Source organism: Mastomys coucha, unplaced genomic scaffold (genome assembly GCF_008632895.1).
Source record: "Mastomys coucha isolate ucsf_1 unplaced genomic scaffold, UCSF_Mcou_1 pScaffold22, whole genome shotgun sequence".
Taxonomy (NCBI): domain Eukaryota; kingdom Metazoa; phylum Chordata; class Mammalia; order Rodentia; family Muridae; genus Mastomys; species Mastomys coucha.
The window spans coordinates 112,927,567-112,950,906 of record NW_022196905.1 but is presented as its reverse complement, the minus strand read 5'-3'; the positions used below and the strand labels follow the sequence as shown (position 1 = coordinate 112,950,906).

The 23,340-nt window shown below is 47.1% G+C and overlaps 3 long non-coding RNA genes across 3 annotated transcripts; 2 read left to right on the top strand and 1 right to left on the bottom strand.

Annotated features, from left to right (window-relative positions):
• Positions 1–2,363: 2,363 nt before the first annotated feature.
• LOC116068302 lies at positions 2,364–3,198 on the bottom strand. The gene is made up of 2 exons (XR_004109538.1): positions 3,064–3,198; positions 2,364–2,949 (listed from the first exon to the last, which is right to left on the bottom strand). It is a non-coding gene; the product is annotated as an uncharacterized LOC116068302 (long non-coding RNA).
• An 85-nt stretch (positions 3,199–3,283) lies between these two features.
• On the top strand, positions 3,284–22,071 carry LOC116068300. Its single transcript, XR_004109534.1, has 5 exons — positions 3,284–3,420; positions 13,705–13,808; positions 21,393–21,535; positions 21,667–21,742; positions 21,846–22,071. It is a non-coding gene; the product is annotated as an uncharacterized LOC116068300 (long non-coding RNA).
• Positions 4,426–6,258, top strand: LOC116068304. The gene is made up of 2 exons (XR_004109540.1): positions 4,426–4,549; positions 6,202–6,258. It is a non-coding gene; the product is annotated as an uncharacterized LOC116068304 (long non-coding RNA).
• Positions 22,072–23,340: the final 1,269 nt, after the last annotated feature.

Here is a 23,340-nt window from a genome sequence, read left to right as displayed (position 1 = left end):
AGACTCAGACTAGAATCCTAGATCAAATGGGGTGTTTGCGCATGCGTGCATGTTCAGTAAACACAGGTATGTGAGCGTGTGGGAGCAAGAAGAGTCCAGAAGTTGATGTTAGACCTTGACCACTCCTTGCCTTATTTTCTGAGATGGGGTCTCCCCTTGAACCTGGAGCTCCCCCTCTTTCGGCTAGGCTGGCTGGCCACTGAGCTGGAGGGACGCTCTGATTTTCCAGCACTAAGGCGGCAGGTGCACAATGTCATGCCTGGCTTTCTCAAGTGAGTTCTTAGGCTCCAACTCAGAGCTGCATGCTCCAGTAGAATGTTCCCGAAGATCCCAACCTTTCATTTTCCCTGTAGGAAAACTAAGTATTTCAGATAAAACCCAGCTTGCCTAAAAAGGCTCAGAGCTGATGAAGAAAAGGATGGAAGTCAGCGTTATCACCTTCAGACCTCAAGCTAGTTTGGGGAGGTCTCTCTTTTGGGGGTACTTCCACTTTACGCCCCTGCCTGGACCAGATCTGGCCCCTGGAAGTTCTTCTGCACTCAAGCAAAGCTCTGATTCCTTACATTCACATAGCCATGCTGTCTCAGGAAGCTTGCAATATATATATATATATATATATATATATATATATATATATATATATATATATATTTTTTTTTTTTTTGGAGAGGCAACGCCTTGCTTCCATCTCTGCAAAACAATGTATTTATTATTGCTAAGCCGTTTCCATCTTTGAGGAGAAAATCTATCCCACATGACTCCCCAAAGCAGAGTAGTCCCGGCTTACAAATACAGTACGTTAATAGCTTTGTAAACATTTATTCAGGGTGACAGCTGAGGGGAGCATGTGGCATTAATTAGAAGCCCTGTTAGGAGCGAGGGTAAAGTGGAATTCATTGGCTTTGCGGAGGCAAGGCTCTTGGGGGCAGGGAGAGAAATCTCATTCTAGTATGTTCGGCCTCTGTTGATGTGGGGTGTGTTGGGGAACATGGGGGTCCATGCTCTGAGGGAGAGAAAGCTGCATCTTGGCAGAATGGGGTCTGACTTATGGGGCCACATGGTGGCTGGCTATGGGTGGCTTTCTCCAGATGATTACTGTGACAGAAACTTTTAGCTAAAGGCCCATTCTAGGGAGAGAAAGAATAAAATCTGACAGGGTCAGCCTCGCCAGGACTGGTAGGTTTCAGGGGAGCAGCTCTTCCTACACTAGCCATCCCTTTATATTTCTCTGTGTGTGCACTAGTGTGTGCATCTGTGAGGAAGTATGTACAACAGTGTTTGAATGTGTGCATCTGTGTGGAAGTTTGGAGGCTGGGGGAAAGGCTCTATTGTGATAAGAGCACATTCCACCTTCATTTTTATGTATTTTTCTGATGTTAGAGACAGTTTCTTACTTGCCTGGAACTCACTGGTTTTGGTTGATTAACAGTCTGGAAGCCTCCTCTCTCTACTTCCCAAATATTGAGATAGCAAGCATGCTCCCTTATGCCTGGCTTAAAGAAAAAAAAAAATCATGGATGATGGGAACTGAATTTAGGATCTTGTCCAAGTGAGGCGAGCACAAGAGTGAGCTGACTCTCTGACGAGGCTGTTGCCCCCTGTCTTCTCTGCCTACCAAATGCCTGGGAGCCTGTTAAGTCACAAAGCCACCTGTCTCACGTCTCCTCCTCTAGGAAGCTGTGTCTTGAAGCCTTCTGTAAGTGAAGCTATACAATCCTAGCCTTGTGCCTCTGGAGAGTCTTGAATTTACATGTGTTTGTTTATTCCCACGTGGTCATACATCCAATATAATCATCCCAGCAGTCTGGAGAGGGGTAACATTTGTCCCCTGACTCTAAACATACATTTCATATTGGGAACACATCCCTTTAGGTATCTACACACAGGTGTGCTGTCATGCTTCACAGCATGACTTAGAAACAGCTCATTTACTCTCCCCCCCCCCCCCCCCCCCCCCCCACCCCACGTTTTTTTTTTTGAGACAAGGGTTTTCTGTATAGCCCTGTAGACCAGGCTGGCCTCGAACTCAGAAATCTGCCTGCCTCTGCCTCCTAAGTGCTGGGATTAAAGATGTGCACCACCACTGCCCAGCTCATATTTACTCTTAAGGTGGTGTCCAATGTATTTATTGGCTCCACGGACATGAAATGACACCCTGGTGGGTGTGTGCTTGATTTTCGCATATCTTCATTTGGGGACATTCTTTGGAGCCTCTTAGTCCAGAAAGGACCCAGACCAGATAGTTCTTTGTTTCCGAGACGCAGGCTGGTGGTGCATGTGTTAGCGTTATACAGCTCTGAGGGGAAAGGCATCCTGGCAGATGGGAGCTAAGGAATACCACAAAGTTACACTGTACAACAAACTTCACACAAGGGATTTATAGAGAAGGGAAAACCTAGGACAGTGGCTGCCTCTTCTTAAGTAAGAAGCAGCAGAGAGCTGGGCAGAAGGCAGGCTTTATAACAGATTTCTTGGGAGTAGGGAGCTTTTCAGGGTACAGATTGGTGGGATTTTAAGTCCAGAACTTGAAGGGAGCTCAAGGATTGGAGGAATTATTCTAGCACAGGGGCTAGGTCCAGCCATTAGGGCAGTGTATTTTGGGGATTGAACCTGGAGGTTGGATGTCCTCTGGGAAGGGCCTGGCCACTTGTGTGCTTTGAAAGGCTACCACTATGAACCTGCATAGATAATGTGCTTGAAGAGAGAGGGACCTTGAGAAGATATAGGCTCACTCTTTGGGATACAGGTTTACCCACAGAGGGATGGTGCGGAGGGAAAGCAGGCTGGCTGGTGAAGACTGAAGATGCAAGGATGCGGCAAAAAGCCAGAGCTCTCAGGTCGGCTTCCTTGGCTCTGTTGGAAGGACCTTTCTCCTGGTCTCTCCAGCCTCAGTACATCTCTGTTTCTCTCTTCCACAGCACCTGGTTGAATCTTACTCCTATCTTCATGCTACACAGAACAAAACACTTGATGTTTGACCTAGAAACAAATCCTGTCCTCCCTGTTAGTCCTATGTACAAGAGACTCTCTTTTCTACTTCCTGTCTCCACCCACCAGACAGACCTCCAATACTCCATGATGTATTTTCACCAAATGGTTCTCAAGAATTCTCTCCCCGACCCTCTGCTCCCAAAGCCAAGTCATACTGCATCATCTAAAATAGATCATATGGGAGCTGCTGTGGGTGAAGTTGAGGGCCTTTCCTTCCTATCTGTAGAGTTCTAGAACTCTCTTCAAATATGTGATTGAATCAATGTCACAAAGAATAAATGGAGAAGCTACTGCTAAACGACAGTGGCCATCCTGTCTGGGAATGGGGCAAGGGTGGGGCTCAAGTCCCATCTTGTCTTATGTAGGAGTCAGAGGTGCTCCAGATGACTGTAGGCTGAGAAGTGTACCTGGGAACTGTATGACCCTTAGGTGAGTTGTCTTGTGTCTCTGGACCCCAGTGGTCAGCTGTTGGGGCATCAAATGTGGCATAGAAGCCCTGCATGTAGTAAAGGCTCAAGAAATGTCAGTTTCTTCATCAGAGGTGCCCTCAGGAAGGGGCAATAGAAATATATTTTAGCGTCTTGGTTCTAGAATGGTTCATCTCAACAACTCGATGAGATTTAGAATCACCAAGGAAACAGACCCTGAGGCTAACTTGTTTGAGATTTTCTAGATTGGATTAATTAAGGGGGGAGAGACCCGCACTGAATGTGGTTAGTAACATCCCACGGTATGCCAATGTGGATGAGCATGTATCTTTCTTTGCTTCCTGACTATGGATACGAGGTGACCAGTTACTTTACTGTTTTTATTGCCATGCTAACTCCCACCCTTTCACCACGATGAGCTTGTACCCTCCAACTGTGAGTCAAACCCTTCCTTAAGTTGCTTTTGCTTGGTATCTAAACAACATTTATTTTATGTGTACAGGTGTTTGACCAGCATGTGTGTCTGTATAATGCCCAAGGAAGGGTGTATATTTGAGACAGTTGTGTGTCCCAGGCTAGCCTCCATGTAGAGAAGATGAGCTCAGATCTGGATCCTCCTGCCTCTACCTCCTGATGGCTGGGCTTAGAACCACCACACTTGGCTTGTGTGGTGCTGAGAATGGAACTGGGGACCTTGTTCAAACCAGATGAGCACTCTGCCAACTGAACCCCACCCTCGTCCTGAGCCCTTGAAGGTCTGATTCTTGTTTGTTGTGTTAGTTTTTACATTTTCTCCAGACCGTATGTTTTGATCTATATAATCAAGGTCATAGTACCTGGCTACATCCAGTTCCTTGTAGCCATCATGTACCCTAGGTCTGAGGCACGCCTTCCATGGGAGCTCTGACAGCTTGTGGTACCAAAGGCTCTCCAGGCATTTGTTGCTTTATTACATCGTACCCTAGTGCTCCCTGTCCAGGTGAGAAAATGACGCGTGGATCTTCCTCTGTTTTCCTCCTCTTCCTCTTCATCATTTCTTCTCCATTTGAGAAAATCTCCTGATGTAGCCTAGGTTGGCCTTGATCTCATGATTCCCCTGTCTCCACTCCTTGAGTGCTCAGATGACAAGGGTGAGCCATACATGTTTTTTTGGTAGGTTCTTCACTATGGGGACCACACATGGTATTTGGCTTAAGTTTGGGAGTCTGTGGCTCCCTGTAGGTTGGCTGGCTTCATGTCGTGGGAGATGGAGGCCGGGTAGGGAGGGAAAGAACTGTGCACAAAGGCAGCCTGCTGGGGCTTTTCAGAGCCAGCAGTGGGTGCAGGTGCAGTATCTAACAAAGGCCCCTGTTCTGAGTGGAGACGGATGGTTCTGGCCTTTCAGGTGATGATAATGAATGGTAGGCACATGCAAGGGGAGAGAAGCTGAAGAATGGGGGACAAGGCCGGCAGAACTTCAGGGGAATAGTGGTGACTAATGGGCATGAGCTCTGAAAGGCTCCCTTTTTAAACCTGCCAGAGGAAGCAGCCTATTGCTGGTCTTTTTTTTTTTTTTTCTTTTTCTTTTTTTCTCCTAATGCAGGGAGGAGGAGAAGGCTTTTATCTACTCCCAGTATTTAGGCATTTCCTGTGATACTGGCTGGATGTCCATGACAGTGTCTTCTCTACCTCTGTACCTCCCTGTGCACCCCCCCCCCCCGGGAGCCTGGCAGATAAGGGTTATGTCCAGGCTCTTTGTACACACCTCAGAAACCAGGGGTGCTTCTAGGAGCTGTGCTTACCTCCCATGCCAGATCTGATACCTGCCAGCCTCGGTTTTTAGCCAGAATCTCAGGATAGCCCTTCAGGTGTGTGATGGGTGAGCTTCGCTTCCCAGTCAACTCCTGGAGTGGGGATGTGATGTGTTCCATCTGTCCCATGCGGCCTGCCTTCTAGGTCTGTGGCTGGGATAGAGAAATAAACTAAAGACATGATTCAAAAGGAAGAGGGCTAGGATGTAGCTCAGTGGAGGAGTGCTTGCCCAACACAGTTAAGGCCCTGAGTTATAGCCACAGCCCCACAAGGAAACCAAAGGACACAGAAACAACAAGAGCCAAAGGGTAAGGGAGCGCATTGGACTCCGGAGGCTCGGGGTTGACGAATGACCACAAGAGCCATGTGTCTCCTCCGTTTTTCCTACCCCTGTTTTGCTTTTCAGTGTGCTCGAAACACATCTGGTTTCTCCCTCGATGTTGTATCCCTAGTGTAGAGGGGCGTCTAAAACAGACGCTTGCAGCAGCAGGGGAGACAGCAGTGTGTCTCCAGACCTCTCCTTGCTACTGGATACAGTGTGATGAGCAGCCTCGTCAGTCTGTCCCTCACTTCTGATTTCTCTTTTGTGGGCTGGGAGTAAGGAGTTTTCTCCTACCTGGAGAACTCTGAGAGACCAGCAGCAAACGTTTCAGTGTGGCCAGGATATCCTATCTACTTGCTAGGACTAGTTACTTTTTTTTCCCCTTTGGTGTGGCCCTGGCTGTCCTGGAACTTGCTCTGATCTGCCTGCTTTACCCTCCTAAGTGCGGGGATTAAAGGTGTGTACCACTACCACCAGAGCAGTTCCAGGGAATGGGGATCCAAAAGCCTTGGCTGGGGGAGGAGCCTTGGAACAAGATGCTAGAGCCTAAGATGCTCAGTCACAGCTCAGCCTGGGGTCATGGCCAAGTTCACTGCCAGGTTCACCGCCGGGTTCTGAAGTTGCCTTCCTCAGGCCCCCACCTTATGCCTTTTTTTTTTTTTTTTTAAGGAAATCATTGTTGTAGCTGCCAAATCAATATTAAAACCAGGGGCTTATGAGAAAGCCTGGCAGGCAGCTCTGGCAATCTTTTTACGCTTCTTAATATCGGGCAGAAAAGGGAGCATCTCACCTGGGAAGGCCATCTCACCTGGGAAGGCCATCTCACCTGGGAAGGCCTGCTGAGACAGGATTCTCCGTGATCTAGTGAGCTCCTCGCTCGAGGTTTGTGACGGTTTGCTTCTGAAACATCTCAACAAAATCAGGAAAGGTAGGAAGAGCTATGCCCTGGCTTCTTGGTCGGAAAGGATGTTCATACGATGGAGTAGGAGAGAATCTTCCAGAACCCAGCATTGCTCAGGAAATGCACCCCACGATGCTGTGGTGTTGGGGGTGTGTGTGTCTGGCTTTGCTTGTGTGGGTTAGGGGAACCCAGATCTGTAAACATTACTGATGAACATTACTGTGAACATTACTGATCGATTTTTCCCTTAAAACCACGCATGCCACTTCCCCCATATGTCCCAAAGTGCAGGGTTTAATTTATCCTCAGGGTAATGGGAAAGACTCATAGATGACAAAGTTGGTTCCCACAGTATCATCGGGGCAGCAGGACCTGGAAATGACTGAGAAGGCAGGGGACTAAAGGTAGCCAAGAAATGAAAGCCACGTGCCAATGCTAGGCATTTAAGATGCTACTGTGAGCCAGGCAATGGTGGCACATGCCTTTAATCCTGGCACTCTGGAGGCAGAGGCAGAGGCAGAGGCCAGAGGGCAGAGGGCAGAGGGCAGAGGACAGAGGGCAGAGGGCAGAGGCTAGAGGCCAGAGGGCAAAGGCCAGAGGGCAGAGGGCAGATCTGAGTTGGATGCTAGCCTGGTCTACAGAGTGAGTTCCAGGACAGCCAGGGCTACATAGATGCTATTGTGATTTCTTCTTCCTGGAATCTCCCTTTCCTCTCCTCTCCTCCCTTCTCTCTCTCCTTCCTCTCCCTTCTCCCACTACTTTCCTCTCACTCCTCCCTTCTTTCCCTCCCTCCTGCTTTCTTTCCCTCCTCCATTTCTCCTCTCCCTCCTCCTACTGCTTTCCCTCCTTGCTTCTTCCTCTCCCTCCTCCCTTTCTTCTCCTATCCCTTTCTCTCCACAAATATTTGCCAATTGCCCCTACTCTATGGGTATTGTGGATCTCAGTGTGCCAATGCAGACGTTTATGAAGTAAGAAGTAATAAATACACAATAAAAGTTTTAAAAGCCAGTTTCGTGGATCTATTATATGATCACGCCCTTGTAAATGCGTGTTTATTTATTCATATACTTGAATAGGCAGTAAAGTATTTAAAAGGTCAGGCACCAAGATGTCACTGCTTGCCCCTCTTGGTGACAGGGCTGTAGATAACTCTCATTGCTTCAATTTTGACTTTACATTGCCAGAGTCACCTGTAGCAAGCCCGAGTTTCTTGTATAATTTCAAGTTTGCAAAGTCTGGACACCCTGAGTGCTGGGCTTCGAGCTTCTCCTTCTGTCTTGTTTCCAGTCACTACGGGCCTGGCTGGCTCCTCCTTAGCCACACAACTTTGTTGGTAAAACATGTCAGGTTGTCACTACCTCGGGGTCTTTGTCCATGCTGTCAGCTCTGCCCAAGTTTCCTTGGGTCTTTGCTGAATGTCCCCCTGTTAGAAGCCCTCATGCCAACTTAATAGAAATGAATGTTCCCCATACCTCGTATTGGATCTTCTAATCGCTTGCAACTCTAAAGTAGTCTTGACTATTGGCTGCTTGTTCCTTCTCCTCCTTGCCCGCACATGAATGTGTGTATTCAGGGACCTCGTGTTCTTGGCTCCTGGAACCAAACCTGGCACCTAACAAGAAGCCAGTACGTATTTATTGAATGGACAAATATTCATTTGGGGAATAAATATTTAAAAAGGAAAGAATTTACATTTTTAAAAGACACCTGCCCTTTCTCCTCGGCAGAGACATGTCAGGACAGGGTGGCCTCTAGCTAAAAGCCCTTCTGCTCTTTCTCAGTCTCTCTTTCCTTTGTGACCTTGCTGGTGACCTTGAGTGGGCTTTAGGATCACACATTCTCAGACTGCAGAGTGCAAGTGATCAGCAACCATGAGCTGTGTAGGTTGGCATGTGGCCCATGTGCTATGTGACAGCTCTCAGGTCATGTGACCCTTCCCGGGAGCAGTTTTCACTGTTGTGTAGGAGGCAGGACCCTTCTACTTTCCCTTCGAAATCAACAGGCCAAGACCACAGCCCACCCACATCTGTCTTTTTCCTCATAGACTCCAGGAGCCATGTTTAGTTTTTTTTTTTTTTTTTACCAGGTTAGGGCAGGGGGAGGGGCATGAAGCAACGTCAAACACCAAGACCAAGGTCAGTTGTATGACATTTAGAGACACTCAACCCAAATTTCTTTGGGCTTGGGGTGGAGGTGAAGACAGTGTCTACCCTGGCTGCTGTACTCAGCCCGGAGGCAGGCCTCCAAGCTACCAGGCAGCAGCCTACTGCATCCCACCCTTCCTCCCCCATCTCCCTATCCCTTGTTTTCCTTTTGGATTTGTGATTTAGAGTCTCACTTTGTAGCCCTGGCTGGACATGAGCATGGAATCTTCCTGCCTCAGCCTCCAGGTGCTGGGATCACAAGCCTGGTGATTCTGGTCCTGGAATTCTCAATGGATATTCTCTTGCTCATCCATCCTGTCAAGTGGCTCAGATCCTGAAACGCCGCAATGTGACAGGCCAGCTCAAACCATCTGTCAGGATTACTTTCCTGAAAGACAGCGAGGGGAAAGATTCATAGCTTCTGCATGCACTTGTGTGTGTGTGCATTTGCGAGAGTGTGTGTATGTGTGTGTATGCATGTGTGTGCATTCACATGTGTGTGTGTGAAGTGCCCTCAGATCCCCAGAAATGATTGGGAGCTGCCATGTGGGTGCTGAGGCCCAAACTCAGCTCCTTTGTAAAAGCAGTATGTGTTCTTAACTGCTATCTCGCCAACTCCAACAAGGAAGTTTACAATTTATTTCCTGATCAGCATACTGGAAAGACTCCTTCAGCTGTTGCTCAAAAAATATGGTAATCACCAGGCATCCTGCCATCCACCTTTATTTATTTCCAGCATGTGGGAGACAGAGGCAGGTGGATCTCTATGAGTTCAAGGACAGCCTCACCTATGTATCCTGTTTTCTATGCCAGTGAAATCCCACTTCAAAAACCCCAAAGAAACCAATAAACAAAACAGGAAATTCTAGGACACAAACGATTCTTCCGGCTACAAGAACACTCTAAGCCCTGGAGTCTTTTCAGTCAGTCTTCACTCTGTCTCTCATATGGAAATGCTACATATGTTTTCAACATGCTGTAATTACTGCTTGCTTTGATATGACCATGTGTGAAAACACACACAACGTCACCCACCTGGGCAATGTATGTACAATACGCACTTCTTCTTCTTCTTCTTCTTCTTCTTCTTCTTCTTCTTCTTCTTCTTCTTCTTCTTCTTCTTCTTCTTCTTCTTCTTCTTCTCCTCCTCCTCCTCCTCCTCCTCCTCCTCCTCCTCCTCCTTCTTTTTACCTTGGATTTTGCCTCATATATTTTTATGGTCATATTATACATCCACACTCTCAGAGACAATGGTGGAAACTGTAGCAGGATTCCAGACTTTTCTCCTGCTTTCATCTTCCCCACAATTCTGCAGATTCCTGGTATGGGAAAACCAAAAGCTTTATAGACCAGGATCTCCCTCAACAGCCCCCATCCTCACTCCAGTGTGTATCTGTCACAGTGTCACAGAGTCCTTGGGCATCCAGAGGAAGTACCACCCCCTGATACCACCAGGACATGGCTTCTGGGAGCCACCTTCCTGGGAAGTCAGTCCCAGATCTGTCTGTTTTGATTGGGTTATTTCTGGAAGTAGTGGGGTATGATGATAATGTCTTAGACTGTGGAATCAAAAGACTCAGAGCTAGAATCGTGCGTTATAACTCTGAAGGATGCAGAATCTGGCATGCGTCTGGCTCATCCTTTGGCTCAGGCCCTTTGAGTTGACAATTGTTTGTGCACAGTGCATGCGTGTGTGCATAGAGTATGCATGTGCCTGGTGAGTGTGCATGGATGCCTTTGGAGTCCAGATGTTTCCCCTTCAACTCTGCTTGATTTCCTTGAGACAGTCTCTCACTGACCTGGGGTTTGCCATTTTTCAACCAGACCCGCTAAACAGAAAGACTTTGGAGAGCCCCTGTTTCTGTTGTCCCATCTATGGAATCACAGGCAGGGTTTTATGTGGGTCCTGGGATTCAAACCAAGCTTCTGCAGCACATGCACTCTTACCGTAGAGATATCGCTCAAACCCTCCCGCCTTTATATGTAGTTGCTGCATGTTAATTGTATAAGTCAGAGATTTCCTTATAAAACCTTACTGTGAATGTACTTTGATTACTTTTCTTTATGCCCCATGTCCCCCTCTACCCAATTACCCCTTCTCATCTCCCTAGTGCCCCCTCCATGGGATTTACTCATTACAAAGATGACTCTGGACCATGTATTTATTTTGGATGAGACACTGGGAATGTTTAATAATTTTTTTTCTCTTTTGATTGTTTGAGCCAGAAACTCTCTATGTAGCCCAGGCTAGTGTTTTTACTGGTAGGGCAGGGATGCATGCACCATGCCTGAATTAGTATACTTTTTAGGTCAAACCTCCACTCTAGTTTGACATACACCCCTCCCCAACCTGGTTCATAAAATGGAGACCCTAGGGTCAAGGGAAGTCCCTTTGGTGTAGGGCATGTCACAAAGCTGGTCTTGGGGATGCTGGGCTTAGCACCCAGACTTCTCGCTATCATTGGCCACCCTCTCTGCTTCTGATGACTAAAGTGGGTTTTCTTCTCAGGGTATGCTATCTGTGGTATGCGGGGCAAAGGTCGCCATGCACGGTAAGCCCCGTCAGCCACCATCCCCCTCCCCTCCTTGAGCACACAGAATGGACTTCTAGTGGGGAGCTTTTCCCAGGGACTGAGGCTCAGGACTGCATGATGCCATTATGTCAAAGACTGGCCCACTGTTGCCAATAGCTTTCAAAGGTTTTGGGGTCTACAGAGTCCCTGAAGAATTTTGGCTTGAAGCCCTTTTTCTCCTTCGTTTCTGAGTCCAATGGTAGATTAGGCGAAATGGAATCCGTATGGTTCTGATTCATTTACACTTAACTCATCAAAATGTTCCTTTTTATGAGCTATTTGATGTCCAGAAAGCCTTTTGAGTAGATTTTATAAGCCTTTTAAAGACTTTTCTCTTAGAAACAGGCGGTTGCATTTTGCCAAGAATAAACAAACTTGAACCTCAGAAGTGCATCGCTCGCCAAGGATCCTGGGGCCAGAGGACAAACTTACTAAGGCACCCCGTGCTCGCTCCGCCCCCTCCCTCTACTGCTCTGCTTCCCACTTCCCTTCTCAGTCTCTTCTCGAATTTTGACGCCCCTCTCCTCCCAGCATGCCCTGTGGCATTGCTCTCATCAGCAGGGATGATGGCCCTAGAGCGCTCCCTCTGTAGCTGTTTTATGTCCTGCCTGGGAACCACTGAACATGGAGACATCCAGATCCTCTTGTGTTCTGTGTTAAGAAACCGAGGCAGGAGGGTCTATGCGATTACCTAAGACCATCTTACTCATTGAGAGCGAACTCCAAAGACATTTGCTTAATTTCTTTGCTTCTGTTGCCTCCTAAGAATGACTCAGAAGGTCATATACAGAGACTTGCTTTGTGCTAAGATATTTCAGGGAAAGGGGAACTTGGAAAGCAAATCAAGGGCAAATATGAAGTTTCCAGCTTATCACCACTTCAGGGCTCAGTGGCAATATTTCCAGCGGATGAGAAAGCTGAGCTGAGAAACTGAACTCATCTATACCTGGCTACCCAGATAGCCACTGAAACCAGGCATAAGATGTGAGAAAGGTGCGTGTGTGTGTGTGTGTGTGTGTGTGTGTGTGTGTGTGTGTGTGTATGTTGCGGGGAGGTGGTAGTATTGCTCAGTGGGTAGAGTGTTTGCTTATCTTGCATGAGATCCTGGGTTCCAACCCTAGCACAGCTAAAATGGGTTGGAGGCTCACAACTGCATTCCTGGGACATGGAAAGTGGAAGACTGGGAACTGAAAGATCAAGGTTATCCTCAGATACATAGAGAATTTGAGGCTAGTTTGAGCTACTCAACAGACAGACACAAACACACTCTCACACACACACAGCACACTCTCTCTCTCACACACAGCATACTTTCACACACACACACAGCACATTCTCTCTCACACATCTCACATACACAGTATACTCTCTCTCACACACACACAGCACACTCTCACACACACACAGCACACTCTCTCACACACACACAGCATACTCTCTCACACACACACAGCACACTCTCACACACACACAGCACATTCTCTCACACACACAGCATACTCTCACACACACACACAGAACACTCTCTCACACACACAGCACACACTCTCTCACACACAAACATACATATTCATACTTACCTACACTATTTCATATATACCTGCGAGCACACACACACACTCTAATCCACAGTCATGCATACACTCACACATACACAGTCACACACACTCTCACACACACATTCACACACACTCTCTCATACACACTCTCACATACACACACACTCACACATTCACACATACACACACACTCATACATACATAGGACAGAGAGAGAGAGAGAGAGAGAGAGAGAGAGAGAGAGAGAGAGAGAGAGAGAGAGCTGTCTACTACTATTAGTGAATAACTAGAATCTCATAGCTGCTTTGCTTTCATTACTCTAAATATATTTTCACTTTTGCTCTATGGATATTTTGCTTGCATGTATGTATGTGTACCACATGCATGCCTGTTACCCACACAAGTCAGAAGAGGTGTAGGATCCCTTGGAACTGAAATTACAGATGGTTGTGTGCTAACATGTAGATGCCCGGATCAAACCTGGGTCCTCTGGAAGAGCAGCCAGTGCTCTTAGCCATCTCTCTAGCCTGCTCTTTTACTTTTGACTAGGGACACCTGTTGTCTATAGAAATGACACTGTATACAGACTCACACAAAACTTTTCATTGCTTTTAATTAATTTATTTATTGAGACAAGGTCTCCTGTAGCCCAGGCCAGCCTTCTATTTGCTACTGACCTTGAACTCAAGATCCCTCTGCCTCCATCTTCCAATGGAGCTGGACCTATAGGCATATGCTACCACACTGGCTTTGTTTTATTTTATCTTATGAAGACAAGGGCAGGATATATAATGTAGGCTGGTGTGGAATTTGTCATGCAAGGCAGTCTGGCCTTAACTCAAGATTTCTTTGTCTCTACTTCCTGCCCGCTGGGATTGCAGGTGAACACTACACTCGAGTTTGCTCTGAAATGAACTCTTACAAAATGCAGAGGCACTTTTCACTGGACGACTGTGCTGGTTCTCACCTGGAATTGGTTTGTTTATTCTTTGCAGAGGACATCTGGAGATACGGGAGAAAGATGTCACAGTCGTCAGGGAATAGGCTCTATCCAGAGTCACCCAGCCTACAGCACCTCGAGAGAAACTTGGAATAGTCAGTGAGTACAAGACTTGACACAGAGAGAGTTTAAGGGTCTCTGGAAGAGTATGCCTTTTTTTTTTTTTTTCCAGGCTAGAGTCTCACTATGTGACTCTGGTGGCCTGGAACTCACTATGTAGACCAGGCTGGCCTTGAACTCACAGAGGTCTGCCTGCCTCTGCCCCTGAGCCCTGAGATCAAAGGCCTATGCTTTCACTCCTAGCTTAGTATTTTTATTCATGGTTAGCTACAATTGTAGAAAGACTTCCCATAATCCAGGTTTTAAAATATGTTTTTTTTAAAAAAGACTTATTTATTTTATGTATATGAGTACACTGTTGCTGTCTTCAGACACACCTGAAGAGGGCATTGGATCCCATTCCAGATGGTTGTGAGCCACCATGGAAGAGCAGCCAGGGCTCTTAACCACTGAGCTATCTCTCCAATCCCCATAACCCCCATAATCTAGTTTTAATCCAGCTTTGCTGACTGGTGCTTAGACACAAAAATTATTATTTGTGCATATATTTCAAGCTAGGTGTGGTGGCATATGCACGTAATTCCATCTCTTAAGAGGCAGGAGGATAAGAAGTTCAAGGCTAACCTGGGCTACATAAACAAATTCAAGGCCAGCCTGGGTCCTGCTTTAACCAACCAAGGAGAAGCACAGCATCTTCATCCTCCCAAATGGTACTGTCAGAGAACCTAGGCTCATCAAAGGTAGATGACCTGACATACGCAATTCCTGTGAAGGTAGTAAGAACTCCGAAGAAGCCTGGCCCCTCGGTAACACACACCCGCATGTGGTATTTCCTCCTAGAAGGAGGAACAGTTTGCTTTTTGGAGAACTAATAGGGGAAATTGTAACTGAGTGGTGGAAAAACAGAGTGCCAGCCCCCAACCCCCACCCCTGTGAAGCATTAGCTCCACTGCTCCTGAGCATCCAGACCCTGGAGGGAGAGCTAGATGTGTAACCGGAGCAGAGAGCAGACCCTGGGAAAGCGCCATTCCTTTGTTGGCAGCAGCAGAGGCAAATGCACGAACCCGTAGAACAGTCATCATAAATACAGTTATTTGTAATGTCAAAGCAACAATGGCTGCCGAGGCATCCATCTCTTTCATTCTTTCCTCTTGTTCCTGAGTGGGAAAAAAAAATCACAGGAAAATGTGAATAACATTTTCATTCACTGGGGTTCCTGGTGAAGCCTGAGTGGAGCCTGCGCCCTGCCTTCTTCTGAATGTGCTTCTCCATAAGAACGTCAATGCCTTTTTCGGGGTTGAGAGGCACGGCTCGACTTTTTCATGTAAAAGCATTTTTTTTTTTTAAAAGAATGAGGCACTGCAGAGTATATCTCGACACACCATCAAATGGCACTCACACCCCTTCCCCTCTGTGGGCCGCTTGGTCTGGGAACCTAGTGTCCCCACCCAGGAAGCAGGCTGGGGGTGAAATGAGAACCTGCTGCCGCAGAGAGCTATCAAAGCAGCTTTGGAAAGAGTAAAGTGGGGGAGAAGTTTTCCCTCTTAATTGTCTCTTTCTCAATACACACATGTGCGGGCACAGGCACACACATATTCAGAGACACACATACAAACATACACACAAACATACATGTACACACATATGCACATACATAGCATATACATGTTAATGCACACACTTGCACACACATATACACATTCATATCCACTGCTACACACCCATACACATGTACACACACACACACACACACATAGCTGATCTTACCACAGTGACCCAGGAACACATGAAGGGCTATTATCCTCTTCACCCATTATGGTGACAAGACCCCATTTTCTAAGTCCTGTTTGGGGACCATATCCTTCAGTCCCCATGAGTCTGATTTTCCTCCCTTTTTCTCAACTTAATATTAATATTTGCTTCCTGCCACTGAATCTGTTTTGGATTTTATTCTAAAATGAAGCAGCTTGTAATTTTTTTTTTCTAATTTCAAGATTTCCCTTGTCCCAGGGATGGGACCCTAACAAATTAATTTAAGATTTGGAAGGGAATCAACTCCCTTAACATTTTCAGTTCAATTGTTTAAGACCAGAAGTGAAAATATTGTGTTTATGAACAGAGGAGTAGAGGGAGATGGAGGGAATTATTTGGGTGGGTTGATGGGAAGGATGCTTTGGATAAAATTGACTGTGTGTGTGTGTGTGTGTGTGTGTGTGTGTGTGTGTGTGTATCACACAGAGAGAGACATACACAGAGACACAGAGTGGGTGTTTGTGCACATATGATTATGTGTGCATGGGTGTGTGCTTACACATGTATATATGTCACAGAGAGAGACAGAGACACAGATACTGTGTTTGTAATTACATGTGCATGTGTGTGCACACGAGTGTGTGTGTCACACACACAGAGACATACACACAGAAAGACAGAGACACAGAGTGAGTGTTGGTGTGCTTGTGATCATGTGTGCATTTATGTGTGCTTACCTATGTGCATATGTATTACACAGAGAGGGACAGAGAGACAGACGCATATGGTGTGTTTGTGTGAACATGTGCACATGTGTGCATGTGTGTGTTTATGTGTGTGTGCCTCTGTGTTAGTGTGTAAACAACATTGTGTATCTGTGTAGGTGGTATGTGTGTGTGCGTGTGTGATTGTATGTGTGTGGTACATGAATGTGTGTAGAAGCGGACACACCCATGTATGCATGTGCAGAAGTCGAAGGAGGAATCTCTTGTTCTCTGCTTTATTCTTTGGAAACAGGGTCTCTCATCAAACCTCCAGCCTGCTGTTTCAGTCAGGCTGGATGTCCCTGAAGTCTGACCCCAAGCCTGCAGAGACAGACAGATGGGTGCAACCATCCTTGGCTTTCCTGTAGTCTCATGTTTGTATCACAAACACGCATGGCCTGGGGGCCATCTCTCCAGTCCTCAAGCTAACCTTTAATATAAAAATAGTTCAATTTAAAGCAGAAAAGAAAAAGAAATTTTCTTGTCTTTTATATTTTCTTTTCTATCTACCCACATCCTCTGGGATGAGAGGGAGGCACATACGCTAACTGTATGAAAATTGGAAAGTTGGTAAAATGTAAAGGGACAGATCGATGCCTGTCATGTCACATTCTAGAGGTGAGCACGGCTAAATATTTTGATTTATTTTCTTATTTCTGAGCTCCAAGTGGAAATCATCTTTCATATACTGTCACATCACAAGCATTTGCTCATATCGTTAAAAATTAATTAGAGCCATATTTTAAAGTGATTGCAATATATTTGATCATACGACAGTTTTACCGAGTCATTTTTAATTGATGGGTGTTTCGTTTAAAATAAAAAAAAAACTTTGTAATAAACATCAATGTGACAAACATCTTTACGCATTAATCATGGGCCTTAGGTCACACTGAGAGATCAAAGGGTTTGGGATGGGTGGTACAGAGAGGAGGGGTGTCGAGAAGAGGCCAGGATGTATGGGGAAACACAAGAAAGAGATCTTGCCAGCCTCTGCCTGTCAGACTAGGGGTTTGGGGCTTTATTCAAGTAATTAAAACTAACGATGGTGACGGGGACTGGTAGCAGTTAATATTCATCAAATCTTTATTGTTCATGAGACACCCTCCCCAAAAAGTTTCAAGATGAATACTTTGAACCTTTGCACTAACCCCAAGGTAGAGGCATACTGTGCAGACCTAAGGTCATGGAGAATTTGAACCACAAAGCTCTGGTCATAAGTAGATCCACAGGACTCCAGATTTGGAGTGAGCACTCTCCTCCACTCTGGCCCATTACTTTAAAGCAACATGGAACCCCAAGGTAGTGTTGGAAGATGGGATTTGTGTGTATAAAAGGCTCACTCTGCAATGAGAGCAGATGGGGTAGACAGGGTGGATGGGTGAGGGCTGGGAGTGGAGGGTGGAGGTTGGATGAATAGGAAATGGATGTAGAGATGAAAAGACCTAGGTCCCAGGATGCCTTGCAGGCTTGGGCAGCTGGTGGACAATGGAGGCCTGTGGGGAGATGAGGGAAGGTTGAGTGTCCAGGGCAGGGTCAATTAGATCCTTTCTTGTTATCGTGACAGAATCTCTGACAGGGAGGTGGGATTTGCCTTGCTTAGGGTTTCAGAGGGTCTTCTCCATGGTCATCTGGCTACACGTATGTGAGCAGAGCATCATCATGGTAGGAGGTATGGGGAAGAGCATCTTTATCTAATGGTGAACAAGAAGTGTGTGTGTGTGTGTGTGTGTGTGTGTGTATGTGTGTGCGCGCGTGCGAGCATGCATGGGTGAAAGTCAGGGGCGTGATGCTTGCAAGGTCTCCCCTTCAGTGACCTCTGCCTCCTGAAGTTTCTGGAACCCCTCAAGGTAATGCTATGAACTAGGGACAAGCACTGAATGTATAGGCATGTGTGTGGGTGTTTCATACTCAGCGTAATATAAACACAGGAGATAGAGCATTATCAGTTCAAGAAAGTTGTCTCTGACCTAGGGAGATAAGACACCAAGCCTGGGCACAGGGTCAGGCAGTCTACATGAGCAGCATCCATGTAAAAACATGGCAGTGTCCTGTGTGGGGAAGGGAAGGTGATGGAAGAGAGAGAGGGCAGGAGGGATCACTGCTTGCTTTACCTCAGTCTAGGAAACCTCTCAGATGGGAACAAACCCACTCCATTTAGATGTGGCTTGACCAAGGTTAGGGTTATGTTATTGTGAGGAGTTGGGTACTATATACAGGCAGAGCCTTTAAACATAAATCTTGGTAAGGAGGCTTTCAGGATTTATTTTAAACCAGAGAGGTGACAGTATGTGTGTGTGGTGGGGGAGGTAGGAGGAGAAATATGTGTGTGTGTGTGTGTGTGTGGCCATCTGTGTTTGTGTATTGTGTGTGTGTTCTAGGTTTGTTTTTATTATTGTTTGTTTGCTTGTTTTGAGACAGGGTATCTCTGTCTTGGAACTCAATCTGTAGCCCAGATTGACCTTGAACTCATAGATATCTACCTGCCTCTGCCTCTTGAATACTGGGATTAAAGGTGTGTGCCACTGCCACCACTGCTGCCAGGCTTGAACATCTGAAGTTTGAGTGACAGTGTCTGTGATGATGAGGGTGTTGGCCAACCCCTCTAAATATACGTGTAAGTGGGAAAAGACGATTATCCAAGACTAATAATATGCACGTGATTTAATATGTATGAGTTTTCCTTGTAGTCCCGAATTTGAAGGCTTAAGATTCTGCTCTCTCTGATCCTAGAATTGTATTTGTGGTTCCTCAGTAGGGGCTTGATTTCTGGCAGGTGTGTGTGTGTGTGTGTGGTGACAGGGTCTGGCTATGTAGCCAGAAAGGGGGGGGGCTGCAGGTGCTGCCCCTAACCCCCTAACTTCTATGCTTTTCGAAATGCACAAATCACTTCCTGCAAGTGTGTCTGTCCTCTAAACAGTCCTTGGCACAGCTCTGTCAGATTGGTCTTAAGGATGTTACCATTTCACAGATGAACAAACAGAGTCTCAGAGAAGCAAAACGATCCAAGTGAACTCCAGCAAAGGTTGTGGAACAGATGGGCCCTCAGCTCTCAAGCTTGACTCACTTTAATGTTCTTTATTCCTCCAGTGTTTTCCCCCCTCTTAAATTTCCTCCTTATTTTCCTTTCTGTGGTAGGGATTTGGATGATCTCAAGTAAGCCAGGCAAGCTCCTTACCCAGTGGGTCACACCTCCCAGCCCACATCTCTTGTTCTTTGTGTCATTATCTTCCCTGAGCCACCATGCAAACTGGCCTTTGTTTAAAAGTTAAATCTGCCTGACACCTCCTGTCCCCCTCCACCCCCTTTCCCATCCCTTTCTTTTTGATAGACTTTCCCTGTGTAGCCTAGGAAGGCCTTGAACTCTTCACCTCCTGCCTCAGCTTCCTTTGTTCTAGAACTTCAGGTGAGAGATCACCACACTCAGCCAAAGCTGTGCTCCCCACAGCAGCCCTTTCTGGCCCCAGAGTCGATTATCCCAGTCAGGACCTCCCTCACCCTTACATCTTCACATGCCAGTCATGCTGGTTCTGTTTCCCAGGGCTCTGAGCTGCCACCTCTAACCCGACCTGGGAGTGAAGTCTATCGTTTGCCCTGCTAATATCTCTGCTTGTGAACTCAGTCCTTGGTCCCCTGCCCCACAAATGTTTCAGCCTTAGAGCTTCAGAGACAATGCACAGTGTGAGCTGGAACCATGCAGAAAAGACGGAGACCATAGTAGCCTCCATATAGAGTAGGTGCCATTGGGGAAACTGACGGACAGACGACAGACAGACAGACAAATGCTAGGGACAGACAGACAGACAGACAGACAAATGCTAGGGAATGGAAGAGCTGGGGTTGCTATCACTGCACTCCAGAGTTAGGACTTCTGGTGTGGTTGTCTCAGCCACCAGCTGGGTGGCTTTGTGTAAACTCACTCCTCTTGAGACTCACATTCCTGTTTCCACCGGCTGGAATCTCCAGGCTGACAGTGGTTTTCATTTCTTCAGCTCCCTATTGCCCTCTACCCTGACTCCCAAGGACAGTGCCTGTCACACATGATCTGAAAACATCTGTCCAACGCACTATTGCACAGAACCTAGCAGACGCAGCTAGTAGCCTGTGCCTCCTGGGGAAACACTATGTGCACAGGTCATGATAATGCTTGGGGGGATGATGCTATGTGCATATCCCAGGGATGGACACGATGATGCTTAGTTTGCCCCCTTCCCCTTTGTGATTGTGTGGTTAATGGTGGAGGTGGGCTAAGTTGGTTCCCTCAGATAGTGTCGGTATGCTCAGTCCTCAGGTAGTCATTCTGAGCAGAGAGGACCTTGCCTGTAATAAGCAGGCAGCCATGCTCTCATTTCATTTATGTATTTGCATGTATGTTGCATGCATTCGGTGTGCATTAGTGGAGACCAGAGAACAACCCATAGGAACTCGCTTTTTTTTTTTCCACTACACGCTTCCATGAGAATTGAACTCAGGCTTTTGGGCTTTGCAGTGGGCTCCTTTACCCTCTGAGTCCACCCCAGAGAACAACACTCTTGTCAAGGAGTATGCTAATGCCTACAGAGCTCCTGGCTGGATCCCCCTAAGTCCTAGTGAGTTTAGGAAACTCTTCAAGTACAAGAGCTTCAGAGACAGAAGCGACAAGGTTTACAATTTGGCTGGGAGCTCTGGGTGTCGAAAAAGTCTATTTCAAGGAGAGAAATTAGAAAATGCAGGAGTCAAAGACCCCCATTGCTTTATACAAGAGAGTACTGAAAAATCAAACATAGTAGCCAGTTGTTCATCAGATGTCGATGATCTCTGTGAGCTCCCAGTGACTTCATGGGACCCAAGTCTACTGTTAGCTTCTGTGCAGAGGGGATATACGGCAACAGTGAGAGAGAAGTCAGTCAGCGTCAAGCAAAACCAACACTTAACTCTCACCACACTGCTTCTCTTGCTCATCAACACACACATCACCCAACTCAGCAATATCCCTGAAGAAACCCAGCTGCCTCATTCCAACACGTCTCGCAATAGAGTAACACGCCACGGGGCACGGGGCACCAGGGATGCAAATATGACAGCATAGGCTACCACACCCATCTGCCACCATGCTTTCCCTGCACAGCCTACCGTGTCTCCCATGCTGTGGAAGTCAGTCCTGCCAACTCAACACAGCCTAGATGAGCCCAAGAGAAGAGTCCCAGATCAGCAGCTACTTGGATGAGTTTGGTACTTCTATGAGAGATTATTTCGATTTTACTAATTGAGGTGAGAAGACCCACCATGGGTGGCACCATTCCCTTGGCTTGGATCCTGAATTGTGTAGGAATATAGTAAGCTAGGCGAGCACTAAGTGTGTGAGTTTGAGTGTGTGTGTGTGTATCTGTTCTGGACTGTAGGTGTGATTTGACAAGCTGCTTCAAGCTCCCATCACTATGAAGTCCCTGCAGTGATGGGCTGTAGCCAAGGATTAAGGTGAGATACCCTTTTTTTTTTTCCTGATAAACCTTTTTTTTTTTCCTGAATTTAGTAACAGACATGAAAATGACACTGCCCACATGTTATGTTCCCCAATAAGGCTCTCTTTAACCCAGTAGTGCTGCTTGGGATGACTATGGCTCAACCCACCTCGATCCAAGCCAGTGCCGACTCAGCAGGCATGACTGACTTAAAGCAATGGAAACAGACAAGTAGGCAGAAAAAGGCTTTGGAAAACCCAGTGTCTCTTGGAACCAAATGATGTGGTTGTGAGTGACTGGGGTTTTCCCAGCCCTGGTGGAATGAAGAAACCCAACATGGAACCCCTTGGTTGTGCCAACCAGCCCTATTTCTTTCAGCCTTCATCTGCCTCTGCTACCTCTGCTGGTGCCAGCTTGGTCCTTGGAGATGCCTTGGAGGGGAGGGGGGTGGATGGAGGAGAGAGGGAGGGAGGGGGGGGGCGGGTCTGGGGAAGGGTGTAGATGGATTCTCAGCATGACTGGAAAAGAGGTTAACCATGGGCAGCTTGGTGTGGTCCACCTGTCCATCCAAGACAAATCTTAGACCTAACACTTACTTTGGCAGAGGGAGAGAAACAGAGAACAAAGTTCATGTCCCCATCCCCACCCCCCACCCCCAGAAGTAGACCCAGGGATCCACTCTTTGTCTTGTCTTTTCCCTTTTCAAACAAACCGCCTGGCTTTTAAGATCTTCAAAACGCCATTAAAGGCTTTTTACCCCCTCATATATTGGAGGCGTTTGATGAAATGGGGTTGGGGGGGTGTGTGGAGAAAGATAATGGGGCCTGCAGGAACAGAGAGCAGAGGCCTTAATTTCGCCTGTCTCCCTGGCCGTAATGGTGCTGGATGTAAACACCGCCCTGGTGAATGCCAGAGCAGTGATTATAGGACAGCCCTAGAAGAGGAAACGCTTGCAAGCCGCGAGGAAGACCATCGCCCTTTGAAGGAGTTTGGCCCCTCTTTTCACCCCCTTCACTGTCCCGCCACTACAAGTTCGGCCCTCCTACTTTTCTTCTCTGGGTTCCCTGGTACTGTAAACACAGTGACAGAAATTAGACCTGGGCAAATCTGTTAAACATTTTAAGTCAAAGTGGGCTTAGTAGTTGTCTCACTTGGAGGGATACGCGAGACGAAACTAATAACTCAGTAATGGGTCTTTTGTTTTTGTCTGGGGACTGGTGGGAGGGAGGTGGGGGGCTGGAGCCAGGGGTGAGGAGCACTGAGCCAGGATGGGAGGCAGGGCCAGGCTGCCGTTAGGGAGCTGGATCAGAGCTGGAATCAGTGTTTGGGGCAGGCCAGCCTCCCACGGCGGTCTCCACCACCAGAGTGTCCGGAAGAGCAGCCAGTGACCACCCCGTCAACACTCCATTTGCCCTCCTGTTTGGGTACCACTGGTCTTTGGTCTTCTGATCACGGAGTGCTTCTTGACAGCTTCAGGCTGAAGACTAGACTGCTCGCTCTTCATCTGTTCCATCCGTGAAGTTCCCAGTGACGTCAATGGGCTTCCAGATGGGGACCACGTGCGAGCTGTGGGACCAAAGAGCAAACCCAGGGAGCCTCGCCTGGGCACGGAGG